Raw genomic sequence first — 22,931 nt, forward strand, 5'->3', positions numbered from 1 at the left:
CTTAGCCACTGGATCATTTCAGCGGACAAGTGCCATAGTGGGTGGGTTGTCACAGGCCACCCAGTCACGCTGCCTACACCAGGTCTTGAACATCATGACTGCACGCCCATCAGTCCGCAGGCACATATACCTGCCCAGAACACCTGCAGAAAGGCATGCTGCCGCCCTGGATTTTTACGCAGTGGCACGATTCCCCAAAGTGCTAGGTGCCATCGACTGCACCCATGTGGCTCTACGTCCCCCCAGGGCATCTGAGCACATCTATAGGAACTGCAAGCACTGGCATTCCATCAACGTGCAGGTAGCATGTAATGCCAAGGGAATCATCACCTCAGTATATGCCAACTATCCCGGCTCCACCCACGACAGCTTCATTTACCGAATGTCCACCCTAAGCCGGGACCTAGAAGCTGGGCGGCATGGCGATACATGGCTGCTTGGTGAGTATGTATGCCACTGCACATGCATGCATGTTGGATACTGAGCAAGGTCACAACCACACCAATGATACCAATCCCCACCTCCACAGGGGACAGTGCCTACCCTCTCAGCCCCCACATGATGACGCCAATTCGGAACCCCACCACGCCACCCCAGGTAAGATTTAACACAGCCCACATTACAACCAGGGGCATAGTGGAGCGCACATTCGGAGTGCTGAAGTCACGCTTTCGCTCCCTTGACCGTTCTGGCGGGCAGCTGTTATACGCTCCCCCAGTAGTGTGCAGGATCATAGTGGCAGCATGTGTCCTGCACAACGTTGCAACACGCCGGGGCCTGGCCGTGGACATGGTGGTGGCCCCACATCCCCAACCACATGCACAGCCGCTGCGCATGGGAGGGGAAAGGGCACGGGGGGAGGCAGCCCGTACACAGCTAGTGGCTAATTACTTCACATAGAAATCACACCCCTGTGGAGTGCACACTGCCCTGGCACATTCCATCTGACAATCAATGATGACTCAACCTGACACTGATCCTGAATGTGTGGAGAATGAACCAGGAATTCCATGTCAGCCTGAGATTGTTCACCTGGAAGTGTCACAATGTGTGCATCCCTACCCACACAGACACCACCAATGCAGTTTTGTGAAGTTACACATTGAAGCAGCTAAAATGAATACCCACTTGCAAAATGCAACAAGAGGACAGTGCCATGTCAGCCAACCCAACCCCAGCACTGCCACACGACACACCGTGCCATGTCATGCTAATTGCAGGTAAACAAAGTAATCCCCACAACATGACATCACTCTCACTATGTACAGTGGCACTATTAGAAACCTGCAACACCTGAAATGCTCACAGCAATGCCGGACCAACAACATACTTGAGCACGTAGTACCATTAACATGACATCGAAAATGTAACATATTAGTAGTCTCACCACCTGGAAATGCCTGCACTCCCACCACTACCAACTGTGCAGTGTTGGCGCCATGTAGAGTTGTAGGTGCACTGCTGCCAACATGGTCCCCATCGCCAGACTAGAGGTCCTTGTGTGGACTTGAGGAAGGGACCTGCAAATTGGGAGGTAGACACAGAAGAAGAGTTACACATCAATGCAACATGCAGTGTACAACACAACAGCAATATGCACTAGGAATGTATACACAGTATTGACTACAGACTGGCCACACAGGTCATGGGAGTCCAACGTCACTGTGTAATTCACTGTCACTTGGGCACACCCTTTGCAAGCCCATGGAAACGGGAAGCAGGAGGGGTGTGTGTGACTCAAACCCAAGCATCTGAACCAAATACATTACAAGCCTGCATGTGCCCAGCCACAATGCAGCGTATGCCCACAGGAACCACGGAAGCCAACAGATCGGAGCCAACAGATCGGAGCCAACAGATCGGAGCCAACAGATCGGAGCCAACAGATCGGAGCCAACAGATCGGAGCCAACAGATCGGAGCCAACAGATCGGAGCCAACAGATCCTCCCAAAAAAATTGGGAATAAAAGAAATCAAAATAAAAATAAAAATAAGAAAAAATCAAAAATGGCCATTGATGGGCCCGGGGGGGTTGGGGAGGCCACCCAGGAGGTCCGAGGACAGGATGCACACCAGAACCCACCTGCGTGGATCCTGGGAAAATAAAACACCTCCATGGGCTCATGGCCCACACGGCTACCCTATTGTGGGAGTGTCACTGCTGTCGCTATTATCACCCTGTGCAGCTGCATCCGGAGGTGGTTGCACTATGGGAGGCAGCCCACGCAAGGCCCTAGTCTGCTCCTCCATGGCTGCAAGCATGCGGGTGTGGTAGGTCTGGTTCTGGAGGATGAGTGTGCGAAGGTCCCCATGCAACAACTCACGGGATGCCCGGACCTCCGCCCTCGTTGCCTGCATCTCAGCTGAGAGCGTACGGGTGAGACGCTCCAGCTGCTGTTCTGTCCTTTGGTGTGTTGAAGCCTCAAGCTCAACAAGAGTCGTCCTGAGGTGTAGGAGCTCCTGCCTCAGGGCTTCCCTGTGGCCCTGGGACTCAATGGAGATGGCCTCCTGCAGAGTCGCCAGTGCCGCCCGCCTGTCCCTGTTGGACCCCAACATGTCCTCCCTGTGTGACTGGCAGATGGAGTCAGTTGCCTGCTCTAGTCGCTCCATCAGCCTTTCTGGGGGGACAATGGAAGTGGCCACCCTATCCATGGCCTGAGCCATCATCTCGGATGATGCAGCCTGTTGGGTAGCCATACCGTAAATGGATTGCTCCCATGCGGTATTGCCAGGTGGCGTACGGCCACCACGTCGGCGGGCACCACACCTGTCTGGGGCAAGGCGAACTGCGCCTTGCTGTGCCGGCACTGCCTGAGGCTGCAGGACTGCATTCCCCCTCTGATCTGCTGGCCCAGGAACAGGATCAGATGTCGCGGAGTGTGACCCTGCATCCGTAACCACCAAAGGCGTAGCTGCCAACACTGACATCCCCATGGAGGGTACTGACCCTGGTGCAGGTGGGTGAGACAGAACAGAATCCCTCCCTGGAACACTCACCAGCGACGGCACGTAGGTCTCATCCGAATCAACACCTGAGTACAGCTCGGGGGAGGTGCAGCCAGAGACACCTCTTGAGAGCACGACCTGCAGCACTTGTGGGTTCTCCCCCACCACCACACCACGTCCCTCACTGGTGGTTGGTCGGCCCTGGGACACCTCCTGGGTCTGCACCATCTCCACAACCCCAGCAGTATCAGGTGCGTCTTCCCCTGCAAAGACATGAAAACAAAGTAATGGAAACAGGCATTAGCACCATGGCACACATTGAGGGCTGAGAAGCAAGAGAACCAGTACTTGATTGACATGTCCCACATGACTAAAACCCTCCCATGCATGCACCCTCACTGCGTATGAAGTGCAGGCAAACGGCACACACTGATGACACCAAGATGGAAGAAGAACAAATTTTCTGCATGCTGCCTGGCAGTGGCATCACACATTGGCCTGTGATTGGCAGGTGAAACACACATGCCATCACACAGATGGCATGTACCATTGCTATTGAGTGAAGATGGAGAGGAGGGCAGCACCTATTCATTCAGTCCAGTTCCCGCATGTAATAGCTTTTCTGATTCTAACAGGTCAGATTTTTCACCTGGAGCTGCCAGTCTGTAATGGTCAAATTGCACAGGGACATGTGTGTACAAATGATATCCAGGTAACAAAGTCACTCCCCTTTACCATACCCATGTCAGACATGTGACTAGTGGACAGCGACATGCCTAGTGAAAGTGGTGGAATGCAAACAAACTGACTGAATGAACAGTGAAAAATAAGCAAATCTGTTGTGTCAAGGTGACACTTCAAGGGCAACTGGCGTGCAGTTGTGCTAGATGTCTACTGTTGGCAGAAGGGATACTGCTATGGCCAAATGCAGCTGCGCAGGAAGTATTGCATGAAGCACATGGCTGACCCATACGACTGAGGCGCACACACTCTCTCCTGGCACCCAAACAGAAGCCCTCACACACACACCATGCACATGTATGACACACACATGCATGTGCACTCACCGGACAATGCCTCGTAATCAGCCAGATCTCCCACGCCTTGGATCTGTTCCTCCGTGACGTAGGTCCCAGCGACTGACTCATGTGGAGTGAGTTCCATGTCTACTACTGGAGACCCACCTCCAGTCACTAGAGTTGCGGCATGACTTGAGGCCAGCTTACTCTTTGCCCTGCGCTTTAGGTCATTCCAGCGCTTATAGCAATCATTGGCTGTGCGCCTCACGATTCCAAGGGCACTTACGATGTCCGCAACGGTCTGCCAGTGTGCCTGGCGTTGTGCAGGTGTGGTCTTGGATCCTGCAACAATGACCATCTCGTTGTCATGTCCGGACACATACTCGACAAGTGCATTCAGTTCGTCATCCGTGAAGCTGGGCTTCCTGGACGGGCCGGACTGTGTAGCCGTGTCTGGGGCATCAGCCTGTGCCGGACGAGCACTCTTCCTCTTCCGCTTGGAAGGTGGTGGTGATCCTGAGTGTCCTGCGCCGCTCTGGACACTAGGGGCAGGAGCCCTGGTGGACTCTGTATCAGGAGTGTGGGATTGCACACTCAGCATGGGAGTTGGTGCAGGCATTGGCTCAAGTGTGATGGTGTCAGGGGGAATCTCAGCAGCATGGACTAGGACCGACACTGTCCTGGCTGGGTGTGTGAGGGCTGGGGTGGATGGAGCCGCAGCTGCCCCTGCAGCCACTCCGCCCTGCCTCCTTGGTGCAGTAGATGACCTTGCTGCCCCAGATCCACGTGGCATGATGGCATCAACGTGCACCAGCGCACGTGTCGTAGCCCTGCTGACCTGGAAGTCAGCCATGGAGTCAGCCAGGTCTGGTGCCACAATGGGCTGGTCCAACAAGGGCTGAGCATGGATGGTGTCAGCCACTTCAGCCTCAACGGGAGGGGGGGAGGGGGGGAGGGGGGGGGATGATGGGTGCCCTTGACTGGTCCTCCACACATGGGGGGACAGGCTCACCCTGCAAGTTACGACCACGTCCCCTACCGGATCCACCACGGCCACCACTTGTGGCTCTTCCACCTTTGCCACCCTTACGGAATCCTCGCCTCCCAGCCATGGCACTGATATTAATGTGCGTATGGGAGTGGCTGTAGACAATTGTCCTGGGCAATTGGGAGTCAAAGGGGTTGGGTACCAGATGGTAATTGTACCCTAGTGCTCTAGCACGGCTGATTGTAACCCCTGGGGAAAGATGACGGGTCACGCAACGCACAGGAGGCCCAAAAAAGGGAGATGACGTGCACGCAACCCCTCCTAGACCACGTGTGCAGAAAGAAAAACCTGCACTACGCTGTGGCACCCAGTAACACAAGAATGAACGTATGCGTGTCACACGCAGCCTAGAATGACCTCTGAAGGGGTAGGCAACACACGGGGCAAGCACAGAAGTTGGATACGTGCGTGACTCACCGTCTGCCAGGTAAAAGAGCGTGAAGAATGAGCGCGTTTGGCTGGCTAAACCCCCGCCAAAAGAAGATGTGTACGCTGTCTGAGAAGACAGGACAACAGTAGAAGGGGACACTGTTTGAGGGAACAGGCCCAGGTAAACCAGTAAAAGAGAAAAAAGAGAAAAAGCTGTCAGAGGTAACAGGGAATACGAACTGGAAACGCCGTGAAGTAAATCGCGTGTGAAACGACAAGAAGTACAGATTTCACCCACTCGCTCTCCACGAAAAGCACGTACAAGGAAATGGTGTTCTACATGTACCTTATATACAGGCCCACACGTACAGCGTCACTTACGCGGCGTGTACGTTCACCAATCACACGCTTTGTCACTCCTGCGTGTAGATCCATTTTCACCAATCACACGCTTTGTCACTTCTACGTGTACATCCATTTTCACCAATCACACGCTTTGACACTGGGACGTGTCACGCAACAATTTCCTGCACGTGCAGGTGACTATAGGCGCGCATATGCTGTTGACGGGTTTACGCGCTAAGGGCCTTTGCTGACGTGTGGGATTTCACTACCTATCAGGCTGTCCACGCGTTCACACACGAGAGACCACGCTCCTGGCCAGGAGGCGAAATTACTGCCCCCCAGAGCCCTGAGCACGCTCCCACCTGCCATCTGCTGCTGCCTGACTGCCTGCTGGCCACGTGCCCCACAGTGCTGGTGGGTGGGGGTGTTGGGAGACATGGGTGGGGGCCTGGTGGAGGGTGCCCCTGCACTGGTGGGGGTGGTGGGAGACATGGGTGGGGGCTTGGTGGAGAGTGCCCCTGGTGGCGGGGGGTGGTGGGAGACATGGGTGGGGGCCTGGTGGAGGCTGCCCCTGGTGGCGGGAGGGTGGGGGTGGTGGGAGACATGAGTGGGGGCCTGGTGGAGGCTGCCCCTGCACTGCTGGGGGGGTGGGGGTGCAGGGGGACATGAGCAGGTGTGCAGGGTAGTCCCCTGTTTTGTAGACTGCCTGCAGGGGCCGTGGAGGGTGTACAGGGAACACCTGTGAGGACCCACCCAGCCTAATCGCGTGTGATGATTCCCACGCACCCCTGTAATACACGTACCCTGGCTAATCGTGTGTATAACTTCCCGCGTACCCCTGTAATACACGTACCCTGGCCAATCGCGTGTTAAACTTCCCGCGTACCCCTGTAATACACGTACCCTGGCCAATCGCGTGTTAAACTTCCCGCGTACCCCTGTAATACACGTACCCTGGCCAATCGCGTGTTAAACTTCCCGCGTACCCCTGTAATACACGTACCCTGGCTAATTGCGTGTTGAACTTCCCGCGTACCCCTGTAATACACTTACCCTGGCTAATCGCGTGTTAAACTTCCCGCGTACCCCTGTAATACACGTACCCTGGCCAATCGCGTGTTAAACTTCCCGCGTACCCCTGTAATACACGTACCCTGGCCAATCGCGTGTTAAACTTCCCGCGTACCCATGTAATACACGTACCCTGGCTAATCGCGTGTATGACTTCACGCGTACCCCTGTAATACACTTACCCTGGCTAATCGCGTGTTGAACTTCCCGCGTACCCCTGTAATACACGTACCCTGGCCAATCGCGTGTTAAACTTCCCGCGTACCCCTGTAATACACGTACCCTGGCCAATCGCGTGTTAAACTTCCCGCGTACCCCTGTAATACACGTACCCTGGCCAATCGCGTGTTAAACTTCCCGCGTACCCCTGTAATACACGTACCCTGGCTAATCGCGTGTATGACTTCACGTGTACCCCTGATATGCACGTTACCCGCTTTGCGTTCCTTGTTTGGCTGCCCTGTAAACTGGTCCAGAGTTAACGCAGCCCTTTGCGATGATTTAGCGATTTTGCTGGCTTTTCCTTGCGAGAGGGCGTTCTTGGGGGCGTTACTGGCGCTGCTGCAGGGTCGCTGCGATACTCTGCGCCACGGCTGGTTTGGGAGCATGTAATCCATGAATACGCTGTGCGCGGAAATCGGTTTTATCGCACGTGCCTGGCGCAGTCAATCGCACGCGGACACTCTGCGCCAGCCGATTGCGACACTTTTCTGCGAAATTCTATGAATTACCCTGTGAGTCTCTGCTATACTACTATATTTGCACGCATTGTTTTTCTGTGGGAAAGGGAAATAGAATTATATGCCCAAGATCACACACTTTGCCTGGCCCCTGCCCTCACGAGCCAGCACCCCCTTCAATTGTTCCAGCACCACTGCTTGTGCATTTTTTTTTTTTAATCGCCGCTTTCTCGGTTGAAAGATAAAAAGGCACTCACCTTTAGTTTGACAAATTGACATCACTGGCATGCATTTCTAATATCATACCGTGTGCAAATGTTTTCCATACACAACAGTTGAAAATGATTTAGGTGACGATAAATCAGTACTTGTCTTTATAGTAAAAAGACCCCACTTTATTGCTCCCCCACTTCCTGTGAGCTTAGTTTTTGTGAGTGTGAGACGTCATGAGGGGCAGAGGTTGCAATAAATACCAGAACATGCAGGTAAGACGGTGCCCATGTCCAATGGACATTTTTGCCCAAGCCCCAGCATGTTACCAAAGCGGCCACATTGCCCGAGGGTGGCCATAGGCCTGGACACGCAAAGTAGCCATTGGGCCTGGCCAAAGGCCTGGCTAGGCCACTGGGCATCTGGTCAGTCCAGTGGCCATGTTACTCATGTTAGAAGGCCTGTCTCCTGGTTTAATCTCAAATCGTGCAATGGTCTCGCATTACACCTGAGGCGTGAGTAGACATGTTTACAGGCAATGGTTGCCTTATGTGTCATGCAGGCAGTTTTGATGAATCTCCAGGATGGCTGGGAAGACTCCTGTGCGATTAATGCATGCAGCAAAAACAGCACAGATGTCTGAATGGCACACACCCCCCATGTCTCATTAGTACACTCTTTGACGACTTGCGTTCACTGAATGCAGACAAGTCTTGCATTCAATAACCGAGAGTGGTATTTATTACATCTGCATCGTACACATACTACACAGACATGGCTTTGCGCATGGCAGTGTATATTCGAGTGGTACACATTGGACACGACTGGAGGACCCCCACTTTGTGAACCATATACTCATGCATTGAACTGTACATGTCCAAATTATACAGCGCATAGCATGAGTATGCGCTCAACAAAACCTGCGAGTGCATCTGAGCTCCCCAAACAGTGCATTGCTGCAGAACATGCATGTGTACCATGTGCATGCACTGACATGTTACTCCATGTCTGAGTGAAGGAACATGTGTGTCATTTAACACGGGCTGCATACTTGATTGCGACACTCGTTACAAGGACCCAGGCCATGTGCTGCATGTGCTATCATGCCATGACATGCAACAAACAAGGGCCCAGCTGAAGGCTGTGATGCGTGCTTCCTGGAGTCATATGGATATGCTCTGTCATGAGACCACATCACACACCCAGCTGAATTCACTACAAAGAATACTGTTGCTTAGTCATGCTGAGGTTTTCCACTAAGCAGAAGCACCGGCCTATGTTAATGCAACATAACAATCCCGGTTCTAGGGACGTCGAGGTTACAATACAAATCCTAAAAAAGGATAATGATTTGTTATTTATATGGCGTTTTCGCCAAAGAACATATTTACCCACAATCATCATAGAAACTGAAGTTGGTACTCATTTATGGACCTCAGATGAAAGGCTGAGTTGACCTTGCCGGGATTTGAACCAGCGACCTGCAGATCGCACATAGATCACAGCAGCAAACTCTCAACCCGCTGAGCTATCTTCAGGTTAAAACAAGCCAATGATAGGATGAGGTTCAGGGAAGGAACTCATTCCCTCCAGTCAACGTGCATAATAGGGTAGCCCGCTTGCTAAAAAAATAATATTTTATATATATATATCGCACAGATGCCGACTGGAAGCGCTAATACAAGGAGCGCGCACTTGATGCGCGCTGAGCTCCCTTGCTGGTAGGAACAAATCCTGTATGCAGTCTGATTTGTTATCTTGTGGATGGCGAACCTTAAGGCTAGGCGAGTATATCATATGCGACTGGCAACATGAGCCAATCACTTCGGGGACTATATCATATGCGACTGGCAACATGAGCCAATCACTGCCCCAAAGCCAGTCACCTGATGTCAGTATCTCTGTCCCTCCGTGCACCAAACCCAGCCAAATAGTCACACCAGGAACCTCACAGTGGCGTCTGAGCCTCCCAGTGCACAAAAAACAAACGAAACGCGATGGAAAATCCTTGGTATAAATTGCTCTAAAACATGGGAAGAAGATCCAGCTCGCACATAGGCATGATTATAGCCAAATACTCCAGCAACAAAGCAATGTCTTCTGCAAAGCATGCAAATTAGCAGTGCTTACATTTTGGTCAAAGCGCTATAGACAGAAGTATTTAGCTTAAAGCAAACAGTTGAGTGAATGTCGGAACGTCTCATACTAAAGGAATGTCCAATATTCCCCTGCACCAATCATAGCCACATGGATCAATTTTTGGGCCTCTCGTTGAACTACCCACTCAGAAGTACAGGTGCGCAATTCCCGTCAGGTGCTGCTGTGAAACATAAAATGTATGAGAACAGGAGGCAAATCACTCGGCGACCAACTATGAAAGAGCTACTGTATATTAACGGAGTACAGACAGTAGAGGGATGTCAAAGCGTAACAAGGGGAGGCACGGCTGCTAAGCATGGGCTTGGGAATGGGGTTTCTGGTGGGGACTTATCGGAGCCCTGTGAGAAGCCGGAACTGTTTGTTGATATGTTCTGCAAGAAAGGTGGTACAAACAGTGGGCAGTGCTTGGCGCTCAAATGGAGCCCATCATTTGTAAGGGTGGCGAAGTGTGTAACTGGATTGCACTTGCCACTGGAACAGTATCCTGGGATGCCAGCGGGCTGCAGTCGAGTTCATAAGATATGGGGAAATGGGTAGGAGGGAGTCCAGGTTTCCTGAAACGTAAGGCAGTCCACAATGGTGGGCACCATCAGTCGGTAACTGGCACTTTATCATGTAATTTACAAGGAATAGCAACTAAATACACTGTGGCGGCAGGGCTAAGACAGGCAGTATAGCCTGCTGGGCTATGACGCTGGGAGAGGGCAAAGCCCAGATGCAATTGGCCGGACCGACACCAGGGCATGCAGGGTGCAGGAAGAAGGGGAGATAACGTCTAGGGACCTGCTTACTGACATCACGCCATTGCGAAGAAGGCCTCACCGCCGCTGCCCTAGCAGTGGCACCGGACACCAAACACTTCTTTGCCCACGCTGACGGCCCAGCTGCGCAGCAGCCTGCCCTGCACCTGACCTGTGTGCTGTGACGCAATGTGTGTGCAGAGGCAGGCAGGGCACGTGCGGTTTTGGTTCCCTGGTGCCATCCCAGGCCCTCATGCACAGGCGTGCAGGCGCACAGCCCAGCCCTGGAAAGAAAAAAGAAATGCGCAGGCAGCGCCAGCGTCCGCGTGCTGTGGGTGGTGGCAGACGGCAGGCAGCCAATTCATGCAAACCACCCAGGCTGATTCACACAATGCACATATCCATATCCTACCACGCCAAAGAGGCCCTATGCACAGAGGCCTACCGGGGGATGTCCCGGTGTCCCGGTGGGACAGTCCATCCCTGCCTGGTACTCATTACCAAGCTTCCAAAGCTGGTGAACAGAGCCCGCAATCACAAGCTCTGTCTGTTGTTGAGTGCAAGACCATTGTCCACCATCCAAGCCTCGAACAGATTATATATGATGTTCACAGTGATGGTATGGTTTTGTGATGCCCAGAGAGCAGGATGAGACAATGCATGTCATCGGCATAAACCACCCCTTGTGCATCCAGCATCTCAAAAAGAGAGATTGTGAAATGTTAAATTGTTTAGGTGAAACAAAAGATTCCTGTGGTATTCCACGCAAGACCAGGCATTTATCTGCCATGGCATCATTACAGAATACTTTGACATTTCGGTCAGAGAGAAAAGAATGTATCCACTCTGCCGCCTCAGAAGAGAAGGAGGCCCACTTACGTGATCTGAGGGCGAGTATCAAATGGTCCACCAAGTCATATGCAGAGGATAGATCAAGGAGCATCAGAAGAACAGTGCTTCCTTTAACTAACAAGTGCAACATGTTTGCCTTGAGATCTAACAGGGTGGAATTGATACTGTGAGCTCTCCTAAAGCCTGATTACTTGTGAAGTGGTATAAACTGTGGTTCACAGAGTTTGAAGGCCGAGGCAGAGCAAATGTCCCCCTTACAGACTGTAGATGTAAGTTCGGTCAAAACCTTTGAGATTTTTAATTCCATCACTGCCTTAAAGGTTAATAGGGGTGTCGCAGGTGGTGGTATCCTGCTTTCTTTAACTGCCCCGGATGTGTCCATGATGCTTCATTTTGTGATCACGTTGTCTTTGATTGTCTCAGTCTTTTTCATCATAGCCACCTGTATGGAGGCACACCATTTTGTGCTTTAGTGACAATGGAACTAGGGTTTTCCAGTTCTTTTAAAGAGCTAGTTGTTGGTAGGCACATTCTCAATTCTGTTGTCATACGAGTTGTCTTGCCTCACAGATAGCACTTTTGTTAGAATTTGCAGGAATGGTATATTCGGCTTTATGTTCAGGAGATTGTTTTTTTTACATAGTTGGAATGCCCTATTCTTGACTATTTTTACGGTTTGAATCTCAACTGAGTACCATACTTTCAACTGAACTTTATTTTCCAGGCACATTTTCTCTGGTGACGTTTTACCGCACTGGTCATCATTTTATGATAGGCTTCTACTAGATCGCTCACCGAATGAAGATTCGGCAGGTTATCCATTGTGGATGCAAAATACACCACCTGAGCAAAGGCCCATAACTTGCGCAGATTTCTGAATGTGGCCCAGCATTTTATTCCTTTGGTTTTAAAGGGTTGAAGGACACAGGGGAGGTTGAAATGCCACAAAAAGTGGTGTGACCTTGGACAGGAAGAGACCTTAATGTCATTTAAATCGACATTAGGTGTGGCAACCCAGTACATCATTCTTACCTTGTTATGAATCACTATTTTGACATGTTGGGAGAAGACCAGCTCGGTCAGAGTGGAATTATGATGTTGAGCATGCTGTCATTTGGGTCCGTAAACCCACGATTAATATCCCCCAGAAGGATCACTTTAGAGGAGGGTTTAAGAAAAGGGGGTTCGATATACCAAGATGAAGTTGATAGTAGTATTGGGGTTAACAGACAGTTTTGCTAATATGATATGATATGATATGATATGGTATTTGTAACGCGCCTATACACAAGTGTTTCAAGGCGCGACGAGGCAGGGACGGAGGGAAACAAGGGGAAGACAGACAAACGATCCTACTAGGCCAGGTGACATTCAGATCGCGCAAGTGCAGAGGTAAGGGGAAAAGGAGAAAGTGCAAGGGGAGGAGGTGGGGGGGAAAGTGCAATACAAGGTAAGTAGCGTAATAAAATAATAAATAATAAATAAAAGGGCCAGCTGGTGGCAAGTGCGAGGTAAGTGCAGAGCAAGTGCTGGGAAGGGGGCTGTAGGGATACAGTGACAGTCCCACAGTGCAGGGGGAGCCAGGGAGGCAGTGCAAGTGGAGAGTGGCTGGGCCCTGGACCGAGGTCGCTAAGAGTGGCCAAGATGCAGGTTTAGTGCAGAGTTCAGTGGGGAGTTAAGCAATATAGCTTCACAATTCACCAAAGTGATGCCCTCAATTTGGAGGAATTGGAGTCAGGCCTCAGGAATCAAGGCTACCCCTCAAACCCTGATATACGATCTGCACAGAGGATTTTGTAGTCAAGAAAAAGGCCAGAGCATGTGAGGGTACTGCTGCTTCACGAGGCCATGTCTCAGTGACAGCACAGATGTCAGTCGTATGGTCCTGAATGTAATCTGCCACCTCTGTATCATGTCTGACCAAAGAACGTGTATTAATCAAAATTAATTTCAGGGTTTTAGGTCTCTGGCCAGGAAATAACTGATCACGGGGCAGTTTGGTACTAGCAGGGCCTGGGACTCTGTCAGAAGGACAGGGCATGGGTCTGATTGGATCAGCAATATTATTTGGCGATACCACCCGTTCATTCTGTAGGATGGTTAGACCTATAGGGGAGAGTTATCCAAAAAGTTGTTTGACTTAGCCAAGTCAGCTTTGAGAGTACTACTTGTTGTAGACATCGCATTGGGGGGATTAGTTAGGTCATCCAAGGGTTTTGGCTGGATGCCCTCAGCTGCTTCTATAGATATAATATCATGCACTGGGGCGAGATGATGCGGAGCACTAGCATCACATCTAGAAACTGCATGTGGATGACGAGCCATGCTTCGATATTTCTGTTCAATATCTATCCCTCACTACTGTTATCTGGCTGGAGACCATGCAAATGACATCAGTGCTTGGTATAAATCCTAGTAACATACCTAATATTGAAGGACTTATAGTTTTAGTTTTCCCAATTTCAAATGCAGGACTACATTTGTATTTGTATTTGTATTTTCTTTATTTATATAGCGTGCCTGGCCCGTGGGCATCTGGGCGCATATCATAGGAAGCAAAGTTACGATAAGTTGGCTTAGAAGACTACAAGCTTACAGTAAACATGCGGGTAGAACTCCGATATGACACAAATATATTACCAAGTAAAGAATAGTAAGCAGCAAGTACAGGCACGAGGGATATGCAAACAATTCCTTGGTGGAGCGTAAGAGTATAGGCAGTTCAAAGAAGACGATATGCACAGGAAGATGAATTATTTACATGCAAGAGATAGGTGCAGGGAGGAATGCACATGTTATATATGCGTGGATCATACAGCAAGGTGCGCCTGCATTTAACAGAATAATGGTAACCAGAGTGTGACGTCAGATGACTCATATGTTTTGTGCTGAGAGCCACCCTTTAGTTTTATTCTTGAGGCTTGGAAGGAAGGCTCGGCTGTAATGGCGTTAGGAAGTGTGTTCCAAAGCTTAGAGGAGTGGACCGGGAAGCTAGCACCTGCAGATGTTTGTAGTTAAACCTAGGGAGGTGTAAGCTATGGGCTTGGGCCGCTCTCACGGGCCAGGTGGCCATGTCCCACAATGCAAAGTATGAATCAGGGTGGAGATAGCTAGTCTTGCTGGGAATGGAATATATTGAGAGCCCAGAAGTCCGCCCCTCAGTCAAGGGTGGATAGATACACAAGTAAAGCATTGGTCTCTGGTATGAGGGCAGCCTGCTCTACTCAATTTCAAATCCACTGGCAGGGTTGACCTAGCCTTTTTAATCCTCTGCGTTTGATAATCATGTGCCATTCAAAATGGGTTAAAAATAACACCTTTTATTACAGCGCCTAGAGGCTGGAGGGTATGGTCATGAAGAAATATAAAAGTACACCATATTATTATTATTACTGCCCATAATAGGAACAAATACAGGAAGGCACTGGCAATGTAAGAAATGCCAGGCCTGGTAGAAAATGATGGATGTCCATGAAAACATCGAATCAGAAATGTCTGAGGGAGAATAAACCGAACGTTATTTGAACGAAAATGACTTTCAGTTTTTTTCCTCCCACTGACATTTCTAGCAAACCGCTCCCCTCTACCACCTTAGTTACCTTTTGGCACACTTCGCTGTGTGCCATAGACACCTTGTCTCCCTGCGATGCCAGTTCCCTTCACTTCTGTGGATGGGAACCAATGCTGCAGGCTTCCTTTTTTCTTTTTACTTTATTGAATCCCCCGCATTCCTTGAAGCCATTATAGCGAACAAGGGTGCAGGGGACACCCCAGCAACCTCCGCTCTCATTGTTCTCTATAATTCTACCAAATGGTACATTTGATCAAAATGTTCGGCTGTTCGAAATTTCTGAACAGCAAAATTCTATCAAAACTACCATTCGGTTTTTTAAATTCGTTTTTTTCTACGGATACCGAAAATGATAGCCCCAATATTGCTTCTTGCTAACCCTATGCAACTCTTGTCACAACTGATCTTTTAAGGTTGGTGCCTGTGAGGGAGAGCAGACTGCCATCCTCCACGGGGCCCTCCATTCTCCTCCACTCTTTACCAACATAAGCCAGGCTATTGCAGGGCAATGGGGTATACTAAACTTTACATTTAAAATAAGATGGTGGCCCAGCTACCAAAAGGTTGTCTTATCCACTACTAGTTCCTGCACTCTGCACTGTAAATATGAATGGTAACATTTTGTGGGCATGGGAGGCTGCTGTATTACTCTGCATTTTCCCTGGAGGGGAAATGATCAAAGTGTCAGTGGGGCGACTGGAAGCCATCGTATTGCTTTGAGGAGGTAGAGGGTTTCATAAAGCGTGTCCTACAACTAGTTGTAGGTATGTACAGGGATGGACTGGGAACCAAAAGTGGCCCTGGAAATATTTTTCAAAGTGGCCCCATATTATACATTTTCAGCAAGCCCAACCATTTTCCTATGGGAACATTTGGAAATGCCACAAAAAAGAGGCCAAGGGTGCAGAGGCTTACTGGGAAATCTCCAGAGTTCCCTATTGGCCAGTCCACTCCTGGGTATGTACATTTCCGAAGGGTTGACCTGTGAATATTAGTGGGCCACTCAGAGCTGCTGCTGGGCACAATTAGTTACATGTTCTTTTTTTTTAACGGAATGCAAACTATGATAGCTCATCAACAGATCCGAAGGCTGAGTGATGTCCTTGGGATTGTTCAAATGGTGCGTAATGTCAACCACCCCTTGTCAATGAATGAAATGACACCACTGCATATCAGATTGATAAAATAAGCACCAATCCTGTCTAATTTATATTACTAACACCACCAAAGCTGTCACATGATATAACTGCTCTGCTAATATTTCTGCATAAAATATTGTTGCGGGTGTTAGGGAGAATTCTCTGTTTAGGCTGAATTTCCTAACCTAGTGAGTCCCCCAGCGGCTTTGCTGGATTTCTGGAGTTTGTTGTTTCCATCCTGCCAAGAGTGAGACTCTTTTCCTCCCACTCCTGGACATGAATGTGTGTAATTCCTTTCGAATGTCAATGTGTTCTATGGGCTATGGGGTCTTTTACTCCATAGGGTCTCATATGTTTTTCTATGTGTGTTACACCGCACCCTACGTGCCGTAACACTGGGGCATCCTAGCGGACCTCCACCATAGACTCCATACCCGGGGACTGACTACTGTCTGCCCGGGCATGTAAAGTCACCATTGGCTTTACTAGACCTAAATTTACTAACAGAACTAGTACCAACCATCTTATTGTGGACGTGCTAGTAGGGGTAATTCGATTACTCCTGGGTCTGTTACTCGGGGGGGCACTGTCCCGTCCCCCCTCGTTGAGTTTTGGCTGGTGGCAGTGGAAACTACTTGTTCTGTTCGACCCCGGACATAACCCTATGGGATTAGTCCCATTATTGGAGATTGATACTTTTCCTTGTTAATCTCTAACGTACCACCGGTCTACTTATCTTAAATAAGGTAATCGGATGGTATTTTCTGCCAGAACTCGGTTTTTAAAATGGCGTCTGTGTTTGTCTCTGTGACTCCTAAACCAAAGGTTGAGCCCTTTGTTCCACTTTTGGCGGGCCTCTGTACAGAGACCCTCCAAAGTGGTGCCTTTCTGTCTGGGTTACCACAGGGGTGTGGGAGGGGGTTTAGGCACCCTGGACCGAGTTGCCTTGCCAATTCCAGTCGCACTCTGGAGTGATTGGCCCAAGTGGTGAGCCTCCCCGCTCACCACTTAGCGAGTGTTGATTGACAGCTAGGCAGAATGAATGGGGGTTTTCTGCATAAAAGCAGGGCTTTTGGGACTGGATCTTCAGAAGTCGCCACAGGACCTAAGAATCCGACGAGGGTAACGCTGAGCCAACCTGCACGACGACACCTCCGGTGGAGCCCTGCGGAACCGACTCACCACTTCCCGACGACAGAGGAGATCTCCCTGCCGGAGAGTCTCTTCCCCTGACTGGTGGGAACAACCAGTCCCCTTTGCTTTTTCTTCGCCTCAGGACGCGGTGGTCGAATTGCCCGTGCAGAAGCACCCTGGAAACCGGATAGCCACTTCCCCTGTACCGCGACCAAAAGGTGGTGCCTTGTGACGGAGCACTCCGCGGCTGGTCTCTTCCCTGGTGGTGCACCAGACTTCACTTTTCTTCGACGACGAGATCATCTCTACTCTTGGCAAAGACCCGTCGTGCATCCACCACCAGGAACAACTACCCCCGCCGGAGCGGTCTCTCCACAACAAGGTACCGTGTCCGCCTGGCTTCCCTTTCGATCGGTTCGAGTGAGGTGGATTTGTGTTTGCCCTCCTGGAAAAAAAGACTATAAATGGTCAAAGCATTTTTTGTCTGATTTGAAATTCAGCATTCTAACCATTTTACCGTGGACCACGTGAAGGATTTCAGAACATTGCACAGATTATCAGCATATGCATTTTCTGCTACAAAATAGAAAGGGCATCAATCAAAAAGCTTCCATGAAGAGGGGCATAAGGTACAGCATGCATGATTGACAGCTAGGACTCATCATTTCAGAAATCAAAAATATTTTTTGTTAAAGAAAAACATTATTTTACAATTAAAAACAATAGATTATAATATGTTTTGTTTAAGAACACACAGACACACATTAAATATAACAAATACATTTCCTTGATACAAAATGAACATATCCTTTCTAGTCCAGAAATATCTGACAAGACAACATGATGAATCTGGTCTTAACAGCTCAGTACAAAACAAATGACTAACTCAATCACCACCAACAACAAGATCTGACCACAAGACAACATACTCAATCTAGTCCAACAGCTCAGCACAAAACAACTGAATACCCCAACCACCACCACCAACAACAAGATCTGACAACAAGCCAAAATACTCATTCTAGTCCAACAGCTCAGCACAAAACAACTGAATACCCCAACCACCACCACCAACAACAAGATCTGACAACAAGCCAACATACTCATTCCAGTCCAACAGCTCAGCACAAAACAACTCAATACCCCAACCACCACCAACAACAAGATCTGACAACAAGCCAACATAGCCATTCCAATCCAATAGCTCAGCACAAAACAACTGAATAGCCCAACCACAACCAAAAACAAGATCTGAAAACAAGACAACATTCTCAGTCTAGTCCAGCAAATCAGCACAAAACAACTGAATACCCCAACCACCGTCACCAACAAGATCTGACAGGACGATATACTCATTCTAGTCCTAACAGCACAAAACAACTGAATGGCCCAACCATCATCAACAACAAGATCTGACAACGAGACAACAATCACCTTCTAGTCCAACAGCTCAGCACAAAACAACTGAAGAGCCCAACCAGCACCGCCACCGCAATCTGACAACACAACATATTTATTCTAGTCATAACCACTCAGCCCAAAACAAATGAATAGCCCAATGAATAGCCCAACCACCACCAGCAAGATTTGGCTACCAGACAACACACTCATTCTAGTCCTAACAGCTCAGCACAATACAACTGAATAGCCCAACCGCCAGCAACAACAAGATCTGAGAACAAGACAACATACTTGTTCTAGCCATAGCAGCTCAGCACAAAACAACTGAATAGCCCAACCCCCACCAACTACATGATCTGGAATTGTTTAAAGATGTTGGCTGACATTGCCAACAACCTCTGGCTTTTTAAGATGGGCAGATCATTGGTAAAGCAAATATGGTTATGCAGTGTGGGAAATAAGCATAACATTTGCCATAGTTTCTTCGTAGTGTGGTCAAACACAACATATGTCAATGTTCCCTTACCCAATATACCATGTGGAAAAAGTGCAACCCCTGAGCAATACGTTAAACTTAAGATTCACACAAAATGGTGTTCAATAGTGTCATACAAAGAGCAGAACATTCAATATGTTCATCTTGCTTTATCAATTGGATGATTCCAAGCCTTCATTACTTTACCAGTAGTATGTTTTTTTAACTGTATCCTGTTTTCGTTCTGTTGTGTGTTCAGGTGAAGAAACGAGAGAGACCAAACAAAAGACAAGAGTGCTTGTCAGCCAATCTCAACAGCTGCACCTTCCCAGCACAACCCCTTACCCTGACATCTCTTTAACTTTTTTTTGTGAAAGGTAGGCTGAGAGGTTACACTAAACTGAAAACAACATCAATACTGATCTTGCACTAGTTTTACAGATATGTGACAGCAATTTACATCAGTAATTTCAAATTCTTTAAAAAGCCTATTTAGCCACCTGTAGCTGGCCAATATTTTCTCTGAGCCGAGTTTGGCTGGACATACCTTGACAATAACATCAAACGAATCTCTTACTAAATGCTTCTAAGCAAAACTGAAGCATAATGGCTGGAAGGTTCCGAATCAATCAAGTCCACGGGTATTGCTTTGTGCAACCCTTCAGGCCATTCTTTTACAGACTGACATGCCATTACACAGGGGGAAATACCATATGCAAAGCAGGCCTGGCATTTATTTGCGATTATAACGCCATTTGTTACTTAATCTGACCAGTCCCCCTGTAATTCTTCATAAGGGGAACACCAAGAGAGATAAACAATTTTACTTGCTGACATTTCTTAATGTTAGTTGAGAAAACATAGCTATGTTTGGTTTAGCCCTTATAACCATAGTTTCATATTCTCCTATATTGATGGAGCGACCTTTATCTGGCAGAAGGGGCTGCATAACAATCAATAAGGTTTTGTAGGTATAATGGTGTTCTTGCCAATGTACTGCCCACCACCCTCACAACAAACACTTCCAAGCCCACCATATGTATGTTATTTATTTAGGAGTAAGTTAGTGTAAAGGTTGAAAAGGAGCAGGGCCAACACACAGCCCTGACACACTCATGCAATGACTGGAAATGGTTTAGTAGATTCCCCATTAACACCAAACATTGCATAAGTCTCACTGTGGAGACATGTGATGACATGAAGTAAATGAGGAAGGATGTTAAGATTCTCCAAAACAGCCGATAGCTTGTCTCTGTTAACCATATGCAACACGGATGACAGGCCAAGCACATAGCGCTATGGTAACAAAATAATCAAGAAAGCATTCTAGAAATATACATTGTTTTCTGGTTTCATGGTCCCAAACCCTCACTAAAACCTCAGTGGGATTCTGCCAAAGTGTGATATTTCTGAAACACAGAATCGGCAAATAATGTATAAGTCGTGTTATAAAGTGAAATGAGTCTATATGAGTTTCAGGAATCCTTATTCCTCAATTAGTTCATAATCCAATGTATGCCCTTATCTAGTCCATTAGGGAGACACAGGACCAGTCCTTGTGTGAACTTTGCATTCTGGGATTTGCAGTCATGCATCCTCTGTTATAAAACAAGAACTACAATCCCAAGGTGCACATTTAAAAACCAGGCCTGGATGGACTACTGTCTTCCGAATGAAATGGATAATGTTGGCATGTATGTCAGTCTTTAGATTGTATTGGCAATTTTGTAATGCATTGAATTGAGACCATTAGATTCTGTTTTAAGACGATCAGTTGGTATAGATTCTGGACTGGGCACTTGTTGGTGAGTTTCATATGTAATGCCTTAGTTATTGCTTCTAATAAACATTCATCTTCACACTATGTACCATCTTTCAAGTCAGGAAAATAAATAAATAATATCAGATGATTGGCCACGATAACCATTTTGTAAATTTGGTTAAAAGGTTAAATCAATACATTAGGGGTGTACACACATCCTGCCTTCCTCTATGTCGAGGATTATGCCCTTTTTTGATCTGACTCCAAAATGTTCTGTTAGTTTTGGCCTTTAATGTATACTCCACCTCATTCCATACTGCAAGTGCTTAGTCAGATTGGACACCAGCACATGTAGTTTTAAAAATGTTTCTCCTAGCCCATATGAAATCAAAATTACCCTCTGGGGTTTTGCCTGCACAGAAATCTTTATTTTGCCTTTCTCTGAGGTCTCTGTTAAAACATTTTAGAATTGTTTATCTTGCTATCCAAATTACATTTCCCACTAATTGTTTAAATCTACCAATCATGTGGCAGAATGCAGTGATCATATGTACATTGTGAAGGCAGATGTCAGTTTCTGATGTTTATAGGTCAAAGGATCGAATCAAAAGGATCGAAATGCAATAGGGTGGAATCAAAAGGACCAAAAACAACAAGTCATATATTTTTTATTTCTTTTTTTTTGGGGGTTCCCCCCGCAAACCCCTGTTTTTGGTGTAAAAAACACTTTTTTTGCCTATACGAAAACCCCAAAAAATATATACATTTAAAAAAAGGCATTCAACCCTTTTTTTTCGGTTCTATTGACTCGAACCTTTTGTCATTCGATCCTTTTCATTCAATCCTTTGACTGGACACGGTTTCTGATCTCACCATCTTAAAAACACTTTCAAGGAGCAAAGAGGCCCATTTAATGTACTTTATCTTAAACACATTGGCTATTAGCTCCATGGCAGCCTCCAAAACCCTACCGACTCCGCCCTGGTGAATGGAGCAATTACCGGTCCATTCCGAGGTCGGAGGGACCGGTAGGTCTTTGAATGTTCTGCTGTTTTATTTCAGTGTATCTGCCATTCTGTTTCTGCCTCATCCTACAGAGCCTCTCAGCTGCCGAGTATGTGGCATAGTGGACAGGCAGCACAAATATTAGCTATTATTCGAAGAGTTAGACTTTCTCATGAAAACCTTTCCCAAGTGAGTCGGCATACAAAGAAATCATGGTGCCGTCCTTGGCATAGCCAGACAAGTATGCCATATGAAGGAGGACGGGCCTTAACGCAGGAGAGCTGCAGGTGTGGGGGTAACACCAGATGCCAAGTAATCTGGTCTCACAGAGGAGAATGGCCTTGTGTCTGGTTGGTTGCTGAGGCGGGCAGATTTCACTCATCATACTGACTGCACATGCGTAGGACATCTCTGAGGGGATGCACATCTGAAATGTAACCTGTTATTGTACTAACCACTCAGAAATGGGCAATGTACTAACCAATTACAATAGGTCAATATCTGCTGACTTAGGTTTTATGTATAGATGAGTAAATAGGATGTTTAGAATGTAGTTACAAATAATGTTCAGATTGTGCATAAGTTCATTCCAATTTTTTTGTTTTTGTCTTTAAATACTACTGTCTGAGGTGGGCATTGTGAGTTCTCAGCATTTCGGTCTTACGAGACTGAGTGACTCTCCCAGAAGTTGTTTTGCATTTGTAATAACATTGTGTTTCTACAATTAGGGTCCTCCCATCATTGTTTTTATTTTCTTGAGGGTCCACAAAGTGGTGCCCCCGACATGATCTCCAGTACCCCCAGAGAGTGCTGGGGGCCATCCCGCTGCATGTCCAGGGTCGTGGCACCGGCCTCCTGAAATCAGACTTTGCACACACTTAATGAAGAGCTGAGCAGAGGCTGTGTTTCTCTAAAGATCTAGCTGGTTTCTGGCTCGCGGGGCCAGACATGGACTGTGTAGGATATTGACATGGCATTGGGAGGACTCAGAGGACAGATAGTCA

Source organism: Ambystoma mexicanum, chromosome 4p (assembly GCF_040938575.1).
Source record: "Ambystoma mexicanum isolate Mex_15411 chromosome 4p, UKY_AmexF1_1, whole genome shotgun sequence".
In the NCBI taxonomy this organism is placed as follows: Eukaryota; Metazoa; Chordata; class Amphibia; order Caudata; family Ambystomatidae; genus Ambystoma; species Ambystoma mexicanum.